The 17432-nt window shown below is 34.3% G+C and overlaps 1 protein-coding gene and 1 pseudogene across 2 annotated transcripts in view; one reads left to right on the top strand and one right to left on the bottom strand.

The window, feature by feature from the left end:
- Nucleotides 1-17432, bottom strand: part of LOC125838099 (floral homeotic protein PMADS 2) — a 383162-nt gene that overhangs the window by 27955 nt on the left and 337775 nt on the right. The gene's annotated exons all lie outside the window — the stretch shown is intronic.
- LOC125838112 (terpene synthase 9-like) lies at nt 6799-15647 on the top strand (annotated as a pseudogene). Its single transcript, XR_007443547.1, has 8 exons — nt 6799-6910; nt 7055-7301; nt 10250-10267; nt 10368-10745; nt 10848-11066; nt 11231-11369; nt 14248-14499; nt 15066-15647. The product of XR_007443547.1 is annotated as a terpene synthase 9-like (transcript).

The following is a 17432-nucleotide window of genomic DNA, read 5'->3' as shown; positions in this document are numbered from 1 at the left end:
GATAGACATGGGTGACTATGACAGACTCTCCAATTGGGTAGAAACATTGATGGGGGCATCAAGTATATCATAAATCATAGAAAATTCCAAGGCAAATCACACGAATACATAAGAATAAGTGGAACCCGAATCAAATAATACATTAGTCATCCGGTAACAGACACGAATAGTACCTATGATCACTGCGTCAGACGCCTCTGCCTCATTGTTGCCCAGAAAGGTATAACGCTGAGCCCTATCATTTTGACGAGCTATTTCCCTTCCTGGTGGCATGTTACCCCTACCTGCATTACCATTTCGTCTACCTCCATAGCCTCGCTGATTACCTCCTCGCCCACCTTGTGAACGTCCTCTACTATTATTACCAATTCCCGCGGGTACCACTGCTCTAGTCTGTTACTGCGTGGAATCTAACACTCATGGGTGGGGACAATGTCTCCTCATATGTCCAGGTTCTCCACAATTGTAGCAAGTACGATTAAAGGTCTGCCTCCCGTCAAAGGTGCGACTCTATGGCTATCCTGAATTAAATTATGAGATGGAATTCCTGAGTACTTACCTGTAGAAGCGGGCATAGCAGATTGAATTGGCTTGGCTGCTAGCGTTGGCCTTCCTGACCCCCTGGAGTAAGAACCTTGAAAGTTACCCGAGTTCTTGGCCCTTTTTGCCAATGCCTTAGCCTGACCATCTCGCCTCACCCCCTTCACTTTCTTCACAAAGTCTATTACCTCATTAAAGCTCCTCCCTGCAGAGGTCAAATGAACAGATAATATCTGCAATTCAGAGTTTAATTCCCTAATAAATAAACAGATCCTCTCCTCCTAAGTAGTCACCAATTGAGTAGCATATCTAGACAAAGCATGAAACTTGGCCTCATAAGCAGCCACAAACATACCACTTTGCTCCAAAGCCATGAACTCATCCTTCTCTCAAAGTTCTAGGCACATACTTCTCTAGAAACAGGCCATGAAATTGGGTCCAAGTGAGTGGAGGTAAAGTCGAAGATCTACATTCCATATAAACTCTCCACCACTGCTTAGCCTCACCTTGAAGTTGAAAAGTCACAAACTCAACCTCATGCTGATGGACAATTCCCAACTTATGAAGCCTCTTATAGCAGTCTAAGATGAACGCATAAAAATCCTTCATTCTCAGAACCAATAAATACAGGAGGCTTTAGCTTCAAAAACTTAGTCAACATCTCATGCTCATTACCAGTCATAACAGAACCCAACAAAGGACGGAAGAAAACATTATTACCTTCAGTCCCACCCACCTTGGGTGCAATGCTAGCAACAAGGGAATTAGTAGGAGTTTGAGTTGATTGAGTAGAAAGAAGAGACCCAGGGCCAACCAACCCTTTCAAGAATGACATGATCTGTTGAGCTAACACTGGGTCTATGGGAGGAGCACTGGTAGTCTCAGCCTATACCTCTTCCTCTTGTCCAAACTCCTCAATAATTTCAACCTCAATATCCTCTTCTATCTCTTCATGATGCACGTTAGGGGCCTCATTCTGGGGAGCATTTTTGATCGGTACCCTATCTCTAGTAGGCGCCACTCTTTCTCAGCCTCTACCCCTAGCTCTTCCTCTACCCCTGCCTCGACCGCGACCTCTCCCTGCAGATTCCTCAGCTGCAGCATTGACGGGAGCTACGGGCCTGACGCTGTTGAATCTAGTGCTAACCATCTGCGGACTGAAGAGTGAATGAGGTTAGATGCCAATTTGAATTGCAAGATACCAATTGGAATCAAGTCATACCACGAAAGGAGTTAAGAGAAAACAGAGAGATTTTCTAAAGTCCTATAGCCTCTCGAAGAAAAGTAAATGCATCCCCGTACCATTCTGCAAGACTCTACTAGACTCATTTTGGTACATCGAGATCAATGAACCTAGGCGCTGATACCAACTTTGTCACGACCCAGACCATCGTGATTGACACCCACACTAACGCTTCGGTGGGAGAACCACTACTACAACCCAAACCAAGCAACTAAACCAAAAACTATAGCATTTAAGTTACGAAAGCAAGTTAAATAACTAAAGACTGAAGTTCTCATAAACTCCAAAAAGATCTAACAACTAAACAATGCGGAAATTACACCTAAAACCTGAAAGTCAATGTATCAAAACATCTAACAATGAACCAAAGTCTAAACAAGAAGGGATACAACCCCTACTATCGAACTAATAACTAACTAGAAAAGTCTAAGTTCGAAATGTGGACATAGACGAAAGAAGAACTCATGGCAGCCCGGAAAAATTGGCTCACCCTTGAATTCGAAAGTGATCACTGATCTTCTAAGCGAGGTAGGTCAATAGCCGTCTGAAGATGCTAGGTACTCAACAAAGAAAGAGCAAGTGCAGTATAGTACATAACCACAGTGTACTGGTAGGATCACATGACTATCCCACTAAGTGCAACATATATAAGCCATCACAACAGTATAATCACATGCATATATCGAACATATACAATATCATCATCATTTACGAACAACAAACAATTTCACATTTCTAAAGATACACATTATATCAAATTGTTGGTCCTCTCATGGAACCCAAACCCAAACTGTTAGCATACCAGAACGTGGTACCCGATCCAATGTTTATGCCAGAACGTGGCAGCCGATCCCATAATTATGTTGAAACATGGCAACCGATCCAAGTTAGTGTGTCGGAATGCAACACCCGATCTATTCAAGAAGCCACAATCACAATCACAAAGTACATTCTCATAATCATACAATCAAGTCATGATTCATTGAATTCACCAGTCATATATCCTCATTTACAACAAGTATGGTCAATGGAACATTCGCATACATACATGTATCATAATGAAGCAAAGACAAACATACATCACACAATCATAGAATCACAACCATCACCTACATCGAAACAAGCTTGAAACCTTAAGAAACTTGATCCTTCCCTTTCCGGATTCATTCCGCTTGTTCTTGGTCTACAAACAATCAATATAATACGAAAATCAATAAATAATCACTAATTACCCGGATTACTAACAATTTTAGTAACCCTAGATCATACCCATGATCCCAAGTATTCAAATTAGGGCTTTTTCCACCTTAGTTTCTAGATCAAAATCCTCCCCAATCGATAACTACCCATTAGATTACGTTCTACGGATCGAAAAACAGATTTGGGAAGTTAAAACCTTACCTTTAGGCCTCAAGAATGGTGGAAAACTGTCAAGAATCGCCTGGGATTCATTCCTTAGCTCTAAAAACCAAAAAGTGCGGAATAAAGATGTTTTGGTGTTTATTTACGACCTTAAGTCGCATCTGGCCTGCCACAGCGGCCCTCACCCCTCTACAACGGTCCCCCAGAGCGACCAAAACCACCGCATAAGCGGTTTGCACGAAACAATAAGCTATTTTAATAATTCCAAGACCCCCATTTCACAATACACCTTTAACCAATGACGCTCAGAAAATATCGTTCACGCTTAGATCAATTCCGGGAGTGTTCTACTCGCCCTAATTCAATTCCTTTAAGTCGTACGGATTCCTTAACGACTTATCTAACTACTCATGTAATCACATTAATAAATAGATCACCTAATTTCTTCCAGATTTCTCTAGACTTTAATGACTTCGATTTCGTCCAAATTTAGACTAGGTTGAGAAATTTCAAGTTACTACGAAATCGTTTTCTAACCCAAAATTTTTTCTCGTTGAATTTTCTATAACGACGGAACCCGGTCGTTATAATATACCCACATGAAAATTTACAGTGTTGGTTTGATTCAACACTGTAAAATTTTCACGTGAAAATTTAGAGAATATAAGCAAGGCGCGTGGGCCCTGCACAGGCTAAGGTGACCCACCCTGCGCCTTTCCATGTTTAAATTGTTTAATTTGTTTCTATTTTTTTATTATATTTTTTGTTCAAATATTATCTGTTTGTGATTTTTATATATTATTTTTTTCGTTCAAATTTTATTTGTTTGTGATTTTTATATATATATTTTTAGCAAAAATTTATTCAACATGAAAAGGGAATGTTTTTTATTGATATGAACCTTATGATTTTGAAACATGAAACCTACTTAAGAATGTAAATATTATAAAAATATGATATGTTTCTGTTGGTTATGAACAATGACATACTATTTCATGATTGCAAGTTATGATACTAGAACTACAAACTTATGAGCATGAGCCCTCACATAAATTTATGAACATGAAAACTTAAGGGATACATGATAAAATGAAATATATATTTTTTTAATTTGCAGGAAGTAGCTGGTTTTCCTGCGCCTTGCAAGGTGCAAGGCGGCGGAGCCTTGTAAGGTGCATGGGATTTTGCGCCTTGCGGCAGCTACTCTAATTTAAACGCTATTGACCGTTATAAAGTTGCCTTTTTGGAATTTTTGACAATTTTTTTTACCCTTTCAGCTTCGGACTCAATAAAAGATGGTATGGCCTACAAATTTTACTAAAACTCAAACTATAGTCAAATCAGTTTAATTTATCTCAAAATAACCCATAAACTCTTGGGTATTTTTAAAGATTAAAATCTCAAATATTCCACAAAGTCATAGAATATTCATAAATAGATCAAATCCAAATAATCTTAATACGAGAAATACGCCACTAACTGCCCTCGAATTATGTAAATCAAGTCCAAATCATCCTAGTTCGCTTGAATTATGTAGATCAAGTCTAAATTATTCTGGTTCGAGAAATACGCCACAAACGGCCCTCGAATCATGAATAAATATCTTATGAGAGAAGAATCAAGAGAGGAACATAATTGTACCCACATTGATTTATCTATAAAATATTTGTGTTTCAATTTGATTTTACTTTTAATTATATTTCTCTATTTAAGTTCAACTCATATAGTTAGACATATTATCATCATATCAAATAAAGATAATACTAATCACAAATTTTATGTGATGGAAATCTTAATAGCTTAGTTCATTATCTACCTGAATTTTCACTTATTCATCAATTTCCCACATTATAGTCGTCATTTCCATTTCCTGTTTTCCTAAAAAAAAAAAAAAAAAAAAAGTTCTGTGAGTTATCCAGATGTATACTAGACGAAAGTGTGGTTCTAATTAAATTTCTGGTTTGCGGGTGGGTCCAACTAGAATTGGAAATTATACACCAAAGAGACCTAAAAGTTTAGGTGATGAGTTGACAAAATTAAATCACGTGTTCTAAGACATTATTACATCATTTCACTTTCGTAATAATGAAATATCATTTGCAAATTAATCAAGTTTGGTTTACAATTTTTATCCATTATTTCGGCCAAAATTTGAAACAGAGAATATTAAGTTGATTGGAATTAGGACGGTGTATTAGTTGGTTTGGTTTTATTTTAAAATTTATCAGTTCGACTTATTGATTTTTAATTTTGTAGGCATGTTAAATCTTTATAGAACCATTAAAATATTGACTTATTGATTATAGATTCATCAGATTGATCATTACCGGTTCGGTTATCGATTTAATCGTTAAGATTTGACACTAAAATAAATCATTAAAAATCATTTAGAAACAAGGTAACAAATCATAGATGAACCAATATGCACATGAGTTGATAGATTGCATCTTTCTCAAAATCAAACACTAAAACATTGTTAGAATAACTGAGAGTTTGAGACCGCCAGTAAAAAAAAAATACTAAACCCTAATAAGTCAAGGACTTAATTTATACACCAAATGATGTAAATATAATAATTAATTTATTTCGATTAATCTGTTGATAGAAAAACCTCAAATCATTAATATTTAGGATACCTAAACTTGATACATTTTATTTAGTAAATACCTATTTAAATTATTGTTGGTGCTAATATATTATCCCATAGTATTTGGGTACGTAGCATATTTTTAGTGACATGTGATGTACTCATCACTACGCAGATGGTTTTTGTCTACCGTAGCATTTTTCTGTAGTAAAATACAATTTTTTGCCTATTTAAAATTTAAATTCATTAACTTTTTGAGTATTTCTCCGTCCACTTGCTTTTCTAAAGTCAATTTGACTAATTTTCAAAGTTAAATTAGTTGACATTAATTCGATATTTTTCAAACAAAAAATTTAGATATTCAAAAATTATATGAAAAAGACTATAAATTACAAAAAAAAATTAAATATTATTATGATGAAAAAATACATCGTAAAAGGTTAGTCAAAGTTTTTATTGGTCGACTCTAAAACAGGAAATTATGACAATTAAAAGTGGACGGAGGTAAAATAATATTTTCTAGCCAAATTTGTGAAGAAGTATGTTTGGAAATTGGAGCTCCACTATTAAAGGCTAATTTATTTTTTCAGCAACACACAACGGAGTTTCACTCAATTTCATTTTTAAATATTTGACCGGAGAAAAAAAGAACATATATACACAATTGAACCAAATCATATTATTGCAATTAAAGATAAAATAAAAGGAAAGACACATGATTGGAAGTTTTTGTATAAAAGTAGTAAAGTTGTAGGAAGTTTTTTCTTACATCACTTTTCATCAACCTTGGTGCCCAAAATAGAATGTACCCACAAGCAATTATATATTTGTAAATTTCTTTAAACACATGATATTTGTCATTGAAAATAGTTAAGGACTGTAGATTGTGGAAGATATAGCAGAATTGTGCACCTGCTAAGGAAAATGACTTGTGGAAAATTTGTTTGGAGGAATTGTCCATAAGTCACTTTTGGTTGGCTCATCTTTTTTGATTTTTCAATTCAATTCACTAAGGTACATTATAAATAGGCTATCCTATTAGCACAACTTAAAGCCACAAATTAAACTTGAAAAAAGAAGCAATGACTACTTCTTCCCCTAATAAGTCTCGTCCTTTGGCTAATTTTCACTCAACTGTTTGGGGATATCATTTCCTTTCTTATACTCCTCAACTCACCGTCAGTAACACACATTTAATTTGTTTAATGTCCTTATTGTCATTTATACATTTTATTTTTCTATCTTAATTGATGTCTAAATATTAAAACGAGGCGTTTAAGACGTAACATAACATATGATTAATTAACATTTTTCGGATGCAGGAAATTACTAATCAAGAAAAAATTGAAGTTGATGAGTACAAAGAAACAATCAGGAAAATGTTGGTGGAAGCTCCTGACGCTAGTGAGCAAAAACTTGTGTTGATAGACGCAATTCAACGATTGGGAGTGGCATATCATTTCGATAATGAAATTGAAACATCCATTCAAAACATTTTTTATGCGTCCCAACAGAATGATGACAACCTTCACGTTGTTTCTCTTCGTTTTCGACTTGTGAGGCAACAAGGCACTACAAAAGGAACCCCAATTACCAACAAAAAAATTCGTTGGTAAATTGATCAAATTGGTTGGCAAATTGAGTTACCAACCAAACGCCAACTTATATTAATTTGTTGCTAAAAGGCTTGTCGGTAAATATTACCAACCGATTTTAATTTGTTGGTAAACTTATCAACCGATTTACCAACCAAAAATCGGTTGGTAAACACCCAAAGATGTTGTTACAAAATTTTGAAACATGGCCCTGAAATTTCCGTTGGTAAATTTACCAACTAATTTTTGGTTAGTATATCGTTAGTACCTTTACTAACGAAGTGAAAAGGAGTTAGTAAATTTTTTTCTTCATTATTCGATTCCGTTGGTAATACGTTGGTAATTATAGTAAATTTTTGTTGGTAATTTACCAATAAATTTTAAATACTTTTATTTTTTTTTGTTTTCCATCCGGTGTCCGGTACCCCACACCGGAGCCCGACTAAATCCGGATTCACGCCGGGAAGTCCCACATTGGGGAGTAAAGCGCTCCCTAACAAAGGCGACTCCGTACCCGAGGGGAATCGAACCTAAGACCTCTAGGTTAAGGATGATGCAGTACTTACCACTCCACCACAACCCTTGTTGGTAATAAATTTTAAATACGTTAGTATGATTGTTTGTTTTTCTAATAAATCTACTAATTGATTGTTAGTTTGTTGGTAATATATCATTCAAGGCGACTCTGTATCCAGGGGAATCGAACCTGAGACATCTTGGTTAAGAATGTAGGAGTACTTACCACTCTACCACAACCCTTGTTGGTAATAAATTTTAAATATGTTAGTATGATTATTTGTTTTTCTAATAAATTTACTAATTAATTGTTAGTTTGTTGGTAATATATCATTCAAGTTCAATGTTAGGTTAGCAATTGATTGACAATATGTTCAAAATATTATTAATTGAATGATTATCCAATAGTAAAATATTTATTAATTTAATTTATTGCATTTAAAAATCTAAGAGCACGAATATAAATCCAAAAATATTAATATCAATTTTATAAATCATATTTGAATGAAACAATTCAAAATCGATGACAACAAGTTAAATTAATCTCAATATGACACATCATTATATCAAAATTTTTAATTTGAGAACGTTTACCAAAAATATTGACCAAATCTAAATTTTGGCCAAAATTTAAAAGTTAAAACGCCTAATAGCAAAAACTGAAAATGGAAGCCTCAAAACCTGAACCAATGTAACCATCCTATTAGATATAAAAATGACCTTCCAAAGCTAATCACGCTGACATAATTCTCATCAGAGCATGTTTAAAAAAAATGTTAAGCAAAGTCAAATTTTGGCCAAAAGTTAAAAGTTAAAACGCCTAATGGTACAAACTGAATATGAAAACCTCAAAATCCAAATCAACCATCCTATAAGACGAAAATGACCTTCCAGAGCTAACCGCGCTGATGAAATTTAAATTTGAGCATGTTTCCCAAAAAAATTGACCTAATTCAAATTTTTGCCAAAAGTTAAAAGTTAAAACGCTTAATGACACAAACTGAAAATAAAAGTCTCAAAACCCGAACCAACCATCCTATGAGACCAAAACTGAACTTATATGGCTAACTGTGGTGACAAAATTTCAATTCGAGCACGATTATCAAAAATATTGACTAAAGCGAAATTTTGGCCAAAACATAAAAGTTAAAATACCTAAGGCACAAACTAAAAATGGAAGCCTCAAAACCCGAATCCTCTATCTTATTACATCAAAAATGACCTTCCGCATCTAACTGCACTGACGAAATTCTCATCTTAGCACGTTTATCAAATAAATTGATCGAAGTTAAATTTTGGCCAAAACACACACTAAAAATGAAAGCCTCAAAACCCGAACCAACCATCCTATTAGATAAAAAATGACCTTTGGAGTTAATTAGTCTGACGGAATTCTCATTTGAGCACGTTCAAAAAAATATTGACCAAAGTCAAATTTTGGCCAAAACATAAGATTTAAAACACCTAACGGCACAAACAAAAAATGGAAGCCTCAAAACTTGAACCAACCTTCCTGTTAGATAAAAAATGACCTTTCGAAGCTAATGACATTGATAGAGTTCTAATCTGAGCACGTTTACCAAAAAATCGACCAAAGTCAAGTTTTGGCTAAAATTTAAAAGTTAAAACGCCTAACGACACAAACTAAATAAGAAAGCCTCAACACTAGACGCTGATTTACCAAAAAGTTTAACTTCAATTGATAAATTTACCAACTATTCAAATATAAGTTAGTAATTAATAATTTACCAATAAATTTTATCACAGTTGGTAATAGTTACTATTCAACTTAACATTCATATGTAATATTACCAACTAATAATTAATATGTTGGTAAATTTTACCAATGGATTAATGATCGGTTGGTATATTACCAACTATTTTAATGATGTTAGTAATTTACTAACTACAATCTTTATTCGTCGGCAAAATTTTCAACTAATTGGATATTGGTTGGCAAGTATACCAACAAATTACATTTCGTTACTAATTTACCAACACATTTATATTTGGTTGGTAAATTTAGTAACACAATTTTACCGTTGGTAAATGTTTGGTTAGTAATTCATTGGTAATATGTTAATAAATTATATAAACATTTTTTTTATCATATTTACCAACCGATATATACTTCGTTGGTAATATTACCAACAAAAGGTGTGCGGTAGTAATATTTCAGTTGGTAATCCATTGATAAAATGTTGCTAAATTTGGCGCCATTTTTTCCTGCCGTATTTACCAACTAAAATACTTAGTAAGATTTTGGTTGGTAATCTGTTAGAATTTCGTTGTTAAGTTTTAAAATATAATTCAGTTAGAAATATGTTGGTAATTTGTTAGTAGAATACTAACCAACTTAAGTTGTTAGTAAAATCTGTTGGCAATTTAGGGTTTTTTTGTAGTGAGGCCATTACATATCTTCTGGTAAATGCATATATTACTTTTCTTTATTACGTAAAATTTTAATGGACTAATTGTAGGTTAAATTTCTTACGTACTAACAATGAACATGCTGTTTAACCAGATGTCTTCAAGAAATTCACCGAACAAGATGGAAAATTCAAGGAAACCCTTACTAATGATGTCCAAGGATTATTAAGTCTGTATGAAGCATCACATTTGAGAGTACGCGATGAGGAGATTCTTGAAGAAGCTCTTACCTTTACCACTACTCATCTCGAGTCTATAGTCTCCAACTTGAGCAATAATAACTCTCTTAAGGTTGAAGTAACTGAAGCCTTAAGTCAGCCTATTCGCATGACTTTACCAAGGATGGGAGCAAGAAAATACATATCCATTTATGAAAAAATGATGCACACAACCATTTGCTTTTGAAATTTGCTAAATTGGATTTTAACATGCTGCAAAAGTTCCACCAAAGAGAGCTTAGTGAGCTTACAAGGTAGGATAATTTGGTCTATATATCTTCTTTAATTAGGTGAATAATGGTAATTTGGAATAAAACTGAAATGCATGCAACGAAATCGTTGATCTTGTGATGTAGGTGGTGGAAAGATTTGGATTTTGCAAATAAATATCCATATGCAAGAGACAGATTGGTTGAGTGTTACTTTTGGATATTAGGAGTGTATTTTGAACCAAAGTATAGCCGTGCTAGAAAAATGCTAACAAAAGTACTCAAGGTGACCTCAATCCTTGATGACACTTTTGATGCTTATGCAACCTATGACGAACTTGTGACTTTCACTGATGCAATCCAGAGGTAAAACATAAAAAAAATACAAGTAAAATAATCTTTTAATTTGATCCCTCACTAATGATTATGAGAAAGTAAATATGTTTTCCTGTTGTTATTATTATGAAATGTATATATATACACACACAAAAGGTGTAAGAGTTAATTAGCTTGTGATTTTGATAAATTAGATGGGATGCTAATGCAATCGATTCAATACCGCCATTTATGAGACCCGTTTATCAAGCCCTTCTAGACATTTACAGTGAAATGGAACAAGTGTTGTTCAAAGAAGGTAAATTGGACCGTGTATACTATGCAAAATATGAGGTAATATTCTTGTTCACCTAACCCACATAAATATATCAATTAAGGAAACGTTATCTGTCACGACCCGATTTCTCAAGTCATGATGGCACCTACTATAACCCACCAGCAGGTAAGCCAACCCGTAACCCGGAACAACAAGTAATGGGTCTAAGGGTAGAAATTAAACAAGAGTAGGAAAATAACAATGTAAACAAATAAAGATCCCTCTCAGAATCTGGAAGTCACCAGTACAGAGCTACTACAAAATGAGTACAAGTCCCAAAACTGGACAACAGAGACTAGACTGTCTCGAAAGGAAAAAGACAAGTCTATATATACAGATGGAGACTGAAATAGTACAAAACGCCGTGTGCTCACCCCCGTCTCCGGATAAGTCTACTCCAAGCTCGATCAACGCTGGCTACTAGTGCTCGGACCTGCATCACGAAATAGATGCAGAGCGTAGCATGAGTACCAAAACAACAGGTACCCAGTAGGCATCATCGGCCGACTGAGCAAGATAAGCAAAAGTAAACTGAAATGCGAATAAAGGGTCACATCAAGTGCAAAGAGTAGTAAATGGGGGGTATGTACACGAGCGTACAGGCAACAAAGACAAGTAATCTAACTAACTCCGCCGGGCTCCCATAAACCCGACGGGTACGCTCGTGCACAATAAAAGAAACCACCTGCACGGACCCCCATAAGCCCTGCAGATGGACCGGCAGTTGAAGTAAAATAATGGAGCTAGAAGGTCTATCACAATATTACCAATTTCCGGACTTTTAACTGAACCATTCCCAATCATATTCCAAGATCTCATTACGTCCCGGACTTTAACCGGAATCTCTCCAACCTCCAAAACCTCAACCTACAGATGAGAGTAATCAAGACTAAACTGAAGCTTTAGTGAGGAATTGGGAATACACCACGTGCAAGCTGGACCACAGACTCGAACCGGGTACTATAGCTAATGAGTCAACCTATATGGGCTGGACCACGGACTCGAACCGGGTGCTGTAGCCAAAGGTCGGGCACGGGTGGGCTGGACCACGGACTCGAACCGGGTACTGTAGCCAAAACCAGGTCGCAGGTAAGTTGGACCACGGACTCTAACCGGGTACTGTAGCTAAGCCTGGACATAAGTAAGCTGGACCACGGACTCTAACCGGGTACTGTAGCTAAAACCAGATCACAGGTAAGCTGGACCACGGACTCTAACCGGGTACTGTAGCTAAGCCTGGACATAAGTAAGCTGGACCATGGACTCTAACCGGGTGCTGTAGCTAAGAATCAATATCCAACCATACGTCGCGGGAAATATCACCAAACCGATTACCATAAATAATCATTTTAGTCCGACCCTCATATACCGCAAATCGCCGAGGAAGTATCCAATAATGAGTAACCTAGACACGGACTTTAACCGGGTATTTGTAGCAGATAGAAAAGCAGGGCATTATGGATACAATGTCATAAGCTGAGTTACCGACTATCAGACTCAAGTCTACTATATCAGTCTACAAGGAGCTGATCATCCGAAGCGACGTCGGACAAAGTTCTACTGCCCAACGACATCCGAAACCTCGCAAGTCTATGGCAACACTAGTCTAAGCCTAGACTAAGGCCAAACATACTTCAAATCAATATTATCATATACACCACAAGATATGGATATTCAATAATATCAAGAGACATGCTGTCATGATCCAACACTTTCCCGAAATAAGGTCTAAGGCAGGAGTTATAGAAATTTAGCATGCTCGACATCCGAACCCCTCCATACTCAAGCAAATCAATAAACAAATGCCTAAACATGCTCAATCTCACGAGAGAAAACCATAGCCTACCTGAAAGCCGATCACGCGTGCTCCAACTCACGGTACCGGATCTTTTCCTCTCCGAACGGTCTCCAAATGCTTCCCCACTAACAAAAGGTTAATCACCTTGTCATTACGAATATATTGACACTAAAATTATATTTTTCGGAGACGGACCCAAAATCGGGTCTAAAACGGGATTGTGGGGCCCACAATTAGAATCTCAAAATCGAATCCGTGGAAACGTCCCAACTACCTTACTAAACTAATACCCCAAAATTTTAGCACAAACAGATTATACCACGATGATCCTTGCGAAAAACTCTACAAGTTAGCCACAAGAATGACTCAAAACGGACTTACGATGATCAAGATCTCACATTTCAAAATTCAATAACAAAACCATCCGGAAATCACACTGGCAGTGGCTAAAATTGATTTCTTACCTCAAACGAAGCCTCCACTCGCGTTTCCGAGATCACTGCTAGATTCCCCTCGAAATTCTCTTGAAGTTTGCCTTTCGAATCACTTAATTTGGATTCAAAATGAAGGAGCAATCTTGAGTTGAAGTTGAACAAAAAAAATTGGACGAATTTCGTTTTTAAATTCTGGAAATTTCCAGATTTCACTCCTCTGCCACGTGTCGTCACGTGGATCTGCCACGTCACCGCCGCGTCAAAATTCTACAACCCTTCAAACTTAAATTTCGATGTTTCGGACTCGTTCGGAGTCGGAAAAATACAAACCTTATATGTAATCTGATTGGAAATGATATTTCGGACTCAACGGTGAAGGCGAAATTTCCATTTGGAGCTCGCTTCGATGAAAAGTGGGTCCCACACCCAGTATCGTTTTGAGCCAAATTCCACAACTGCTATCTAAAGTCTCGGGAAGTGAACAAAGGGTCGTTCTAGACCAAAATCAATATTCCGAAGCTAACCTAGTTGTCAGAATTTTCATCTGAGCACGTCTTCCAAGAAGGTTGACCAAAGTCAACCTTTCAAGTCATTACATTATCATTCCAAAAGATACTAGCTAGTACTAATTGTCTAGCTTAAATTACTTGTTATTGTTTTTAGATGAAAAAGTTGGTGAGAGCCTATTTTAAGGAAGCCCAATGGTTAAATGATGCTAATTATATTCCAAAATATGAGGAGCACATGGAGAATTTACTTGTAAGTGCTGCCTATATGATGGGATCAACAACTTCCTTGATCGGTATGGAGGAATTTATATCCAAAGAGACTTTTGAATGGTTGATGAATGAGCCTTTGATAGTTCGAGCTTCCTCATTGATTAGCAGAGCAATGGATGATATTGTTGGACATGAAGTAAGTATAACAATAAGTATATACGTAATGATTACTGATATCTGAATTAGTAATTAATTAAGATTCAAACTTTCATTAAATCTAAATAAATGAAGCTTAATAGTGACTTGACTTATCAAAAACAATAATACTTTTTCATGTTTCACATTGTGTGAAGGCCAAACTAACTACTCTCTGGTGTGAATTTTATTAGAAAATCTTTAAGTTTTTTTAGATAAAATTTATATATTTAAAAATTAAATTATTTTTAAAAAAAAATACTATAAATCACAACAATCTATAGTTCAAAATATTACAAAAGTTTATATATTTTATAAAAATAATTAAAAGATAAAGAAAGAAAAGAAATAGTCCTAGTTGCTTAAAGAACATACGATGTTGAATAGTTTGGATTTGCTTCAAATATATCTGCATATGATACAAAAGGAACACATATTGTATGTATTTGATTTAATTACTTCAAATTCTTAAAAGTTAGCTAAGAAGCCTACAATATAATACCAAAAAATGCTTAAAATGTGTAATCATATATACAGATGATATTGAAGTCGATTAATTTCATGTAGGTTGAACAAGAAAGAGGACATGTAGCTTCAATTATTGAATGTTACATGAAAGAATATGGAGCTTCAAAGCAAGAGGCTTACGTTAAGTTCCAGAAAGAGGTCACCAATGCATGGAAGGACATAAACAAAGAATTCTTTCGTCCAACCGAAGTACCAATGTTTGTCCTTGAACGAGTTTTAAATTTTGCACGTGTGATAGACACATTATATAAAGAGGAGGCTGGATACACAAACGCCAAAGGCAAACTTAAAAACATGATTAACTCGATACTGACTGAATCTGTCAAAATATAAATATAATGATGAAATTGCACCTTCATCATTCAAATATTCAGAGCAAAATAAGGCATATACAATAAATTGAAGACCTTTAATATGCTATTCATAATATATGAGCTGTTAATTCCCGGGGAATGTTTGAAATAAATTTTAAAAAATATACAACACTTGAGTTGTATTAAATCCTGTTTTATTTCATTTCCAGCTTGTTTGGATGATTGGTAATTATCATCACTTTATAATGTATTGTAATCGTATTGTATTTGTATTGTATTATTATCATAATAAAGTTTGAATAAATTATATTTTGTTATGGTTCAATAACTTTTTTATTATTTAATTGGATTCATGTATTTTACTGTAATAATAATTATTAAGTTTACTAAAATCTCCATCGTTATTGTAAATATTAGATTCATTAATAGGAATTAGGATACAATCAAACTAAACGACAATTACAAAAAGAAAGTCAACAAATTAGAAACTAGATGTAGAGATTATCCATGCAAGAATAAAAAAAACGGTCTTATAAATGGCTAATAAAATAAGTGACCTCATCATTATATATAACATTTGACCATATATCTAAAACTCTTTTTAAAAAAAAATGTGTATACACTACATTTTGCTTTTGAAATTTGCTTGGATTTTAACATGCTGCGAAAGTTGCACCAAAGAGAGCTTAGTAAGCTCACGATGCCGGTAAAATTAGCCCATATTTTGATAATTCGTCTATATTTTAATGAATTGGGTGAGTGATTTTTTTAGATGGATAAAATATGAGTATATCCATATTTAACCCATAGAAATATCGGTATTCATAGGTAAACTATGGGTTAGCCTAATGGGTTAAACTTTCAACTTTTATTCACCCAAAATTCATGATATCACTAAAAAAGTTGTAACTTCTTTTTTTTTTTTTTTTTTTTTCATGTTCTAATTATTCTTCTCTATAATTGAAGAGGTAAAGTCTTTGACCCTCTAAAAAGGTATAAACTATATTACATGTACATTTCTTTTGTTAATTATAATTATATTTTTTATTTGTTTAATTTTATACTTGGATAACAAATAATAGTGTAAAGTAAGCGAATCATGTATTAGTATTGATATTGCATAAAGTTCCTCAAGCACTTTTTACTCCTAAAATGCAAATATTCATTTACTTTGAAATTAAAAATATTTTTTCCTTGTCATTACATAAATTTATTTTATATTGAAAAGTTATAGGATTTTTTTTTTACTTTGATGATACAATAAAATTAAATAAAGTATTTTCAATATTTTTTATCTAAAAAAAAACTAAAACATTTTATCCATGTTTAATTCTAAAATAAAGTGCTATTTGCTCATGAAAATATCGGTAAATATGTGTAAACTTGTATTTTACCCAACCCATTTTTACCCATATGAAATATGAGCAGGTTGAATTATTACCCATTTTATATTGACCCATTTTCAACCCGCCCAAATTTACTCAACCCGCCCATTTGCCACCACTACGTATACTTACATGTAGTAAATTATTTGATCTATATAATTTTCTTTAATCAGATGAATAGTGGTAATTTGAATTTAATAAAAATTCATTGATATTATAATAAAAATAGCTTAGCGGCAATAAATATACATATTAATAAAGAGTGTGCTAATTTTTTTTACTGACATTAGTTAATTGTCATTAGATTGAATATCATTATAGACTTTTGGGCCATTTACAAAGAGTGCTAATTACTTCTAATACACAGTGGCAGATGCATGATTTCCATCAAAGGGGTTCAAAAAGATAAGTAAGCACACTAATAGTATTCAAGAGGGCTGGGACGAGTCAGATATGAATGGGGCGAATCAGATATAAATGGGTCGGATAAAATATAAGCAACTAAATAAAATTCAACACCACCTCAACACAAACAATAAAATCGAGCAAGTATATGTTTGATATAATATTAAAATGAGTACGAGAGAATGTATTTTAAAAAAAATTTAATTATGGGTCTAGTCTCTGACATTGTTGTATACATACGTTATTCAATTTTTAAAACTAACTAAGGAATGCTTCCAAATCCGATCATATTGTAGTCCATA

Source organism: Solanum verrucosum, unplaced genomic scaffold, assembly GCF_900185275.1.
Source record: "Solanum verrucosum unplaced genomic scaffold, falcon-dt-bn FXZP01000079.1, whole genome shotgun sequence".
In the NCBI taxonomy this organism is placed as follows: domain Eukaryota; kingdom Viridiplantae; phylum Streptophyta; class Magnoliopsida; order Solanales; family Solanaceae; genus Solanum; species Solanum verrucosum.
Note: the sequence above shows the minus strand (reverse complement) of the source record. Positions and strands in the feature narration are given on the sequence as shown.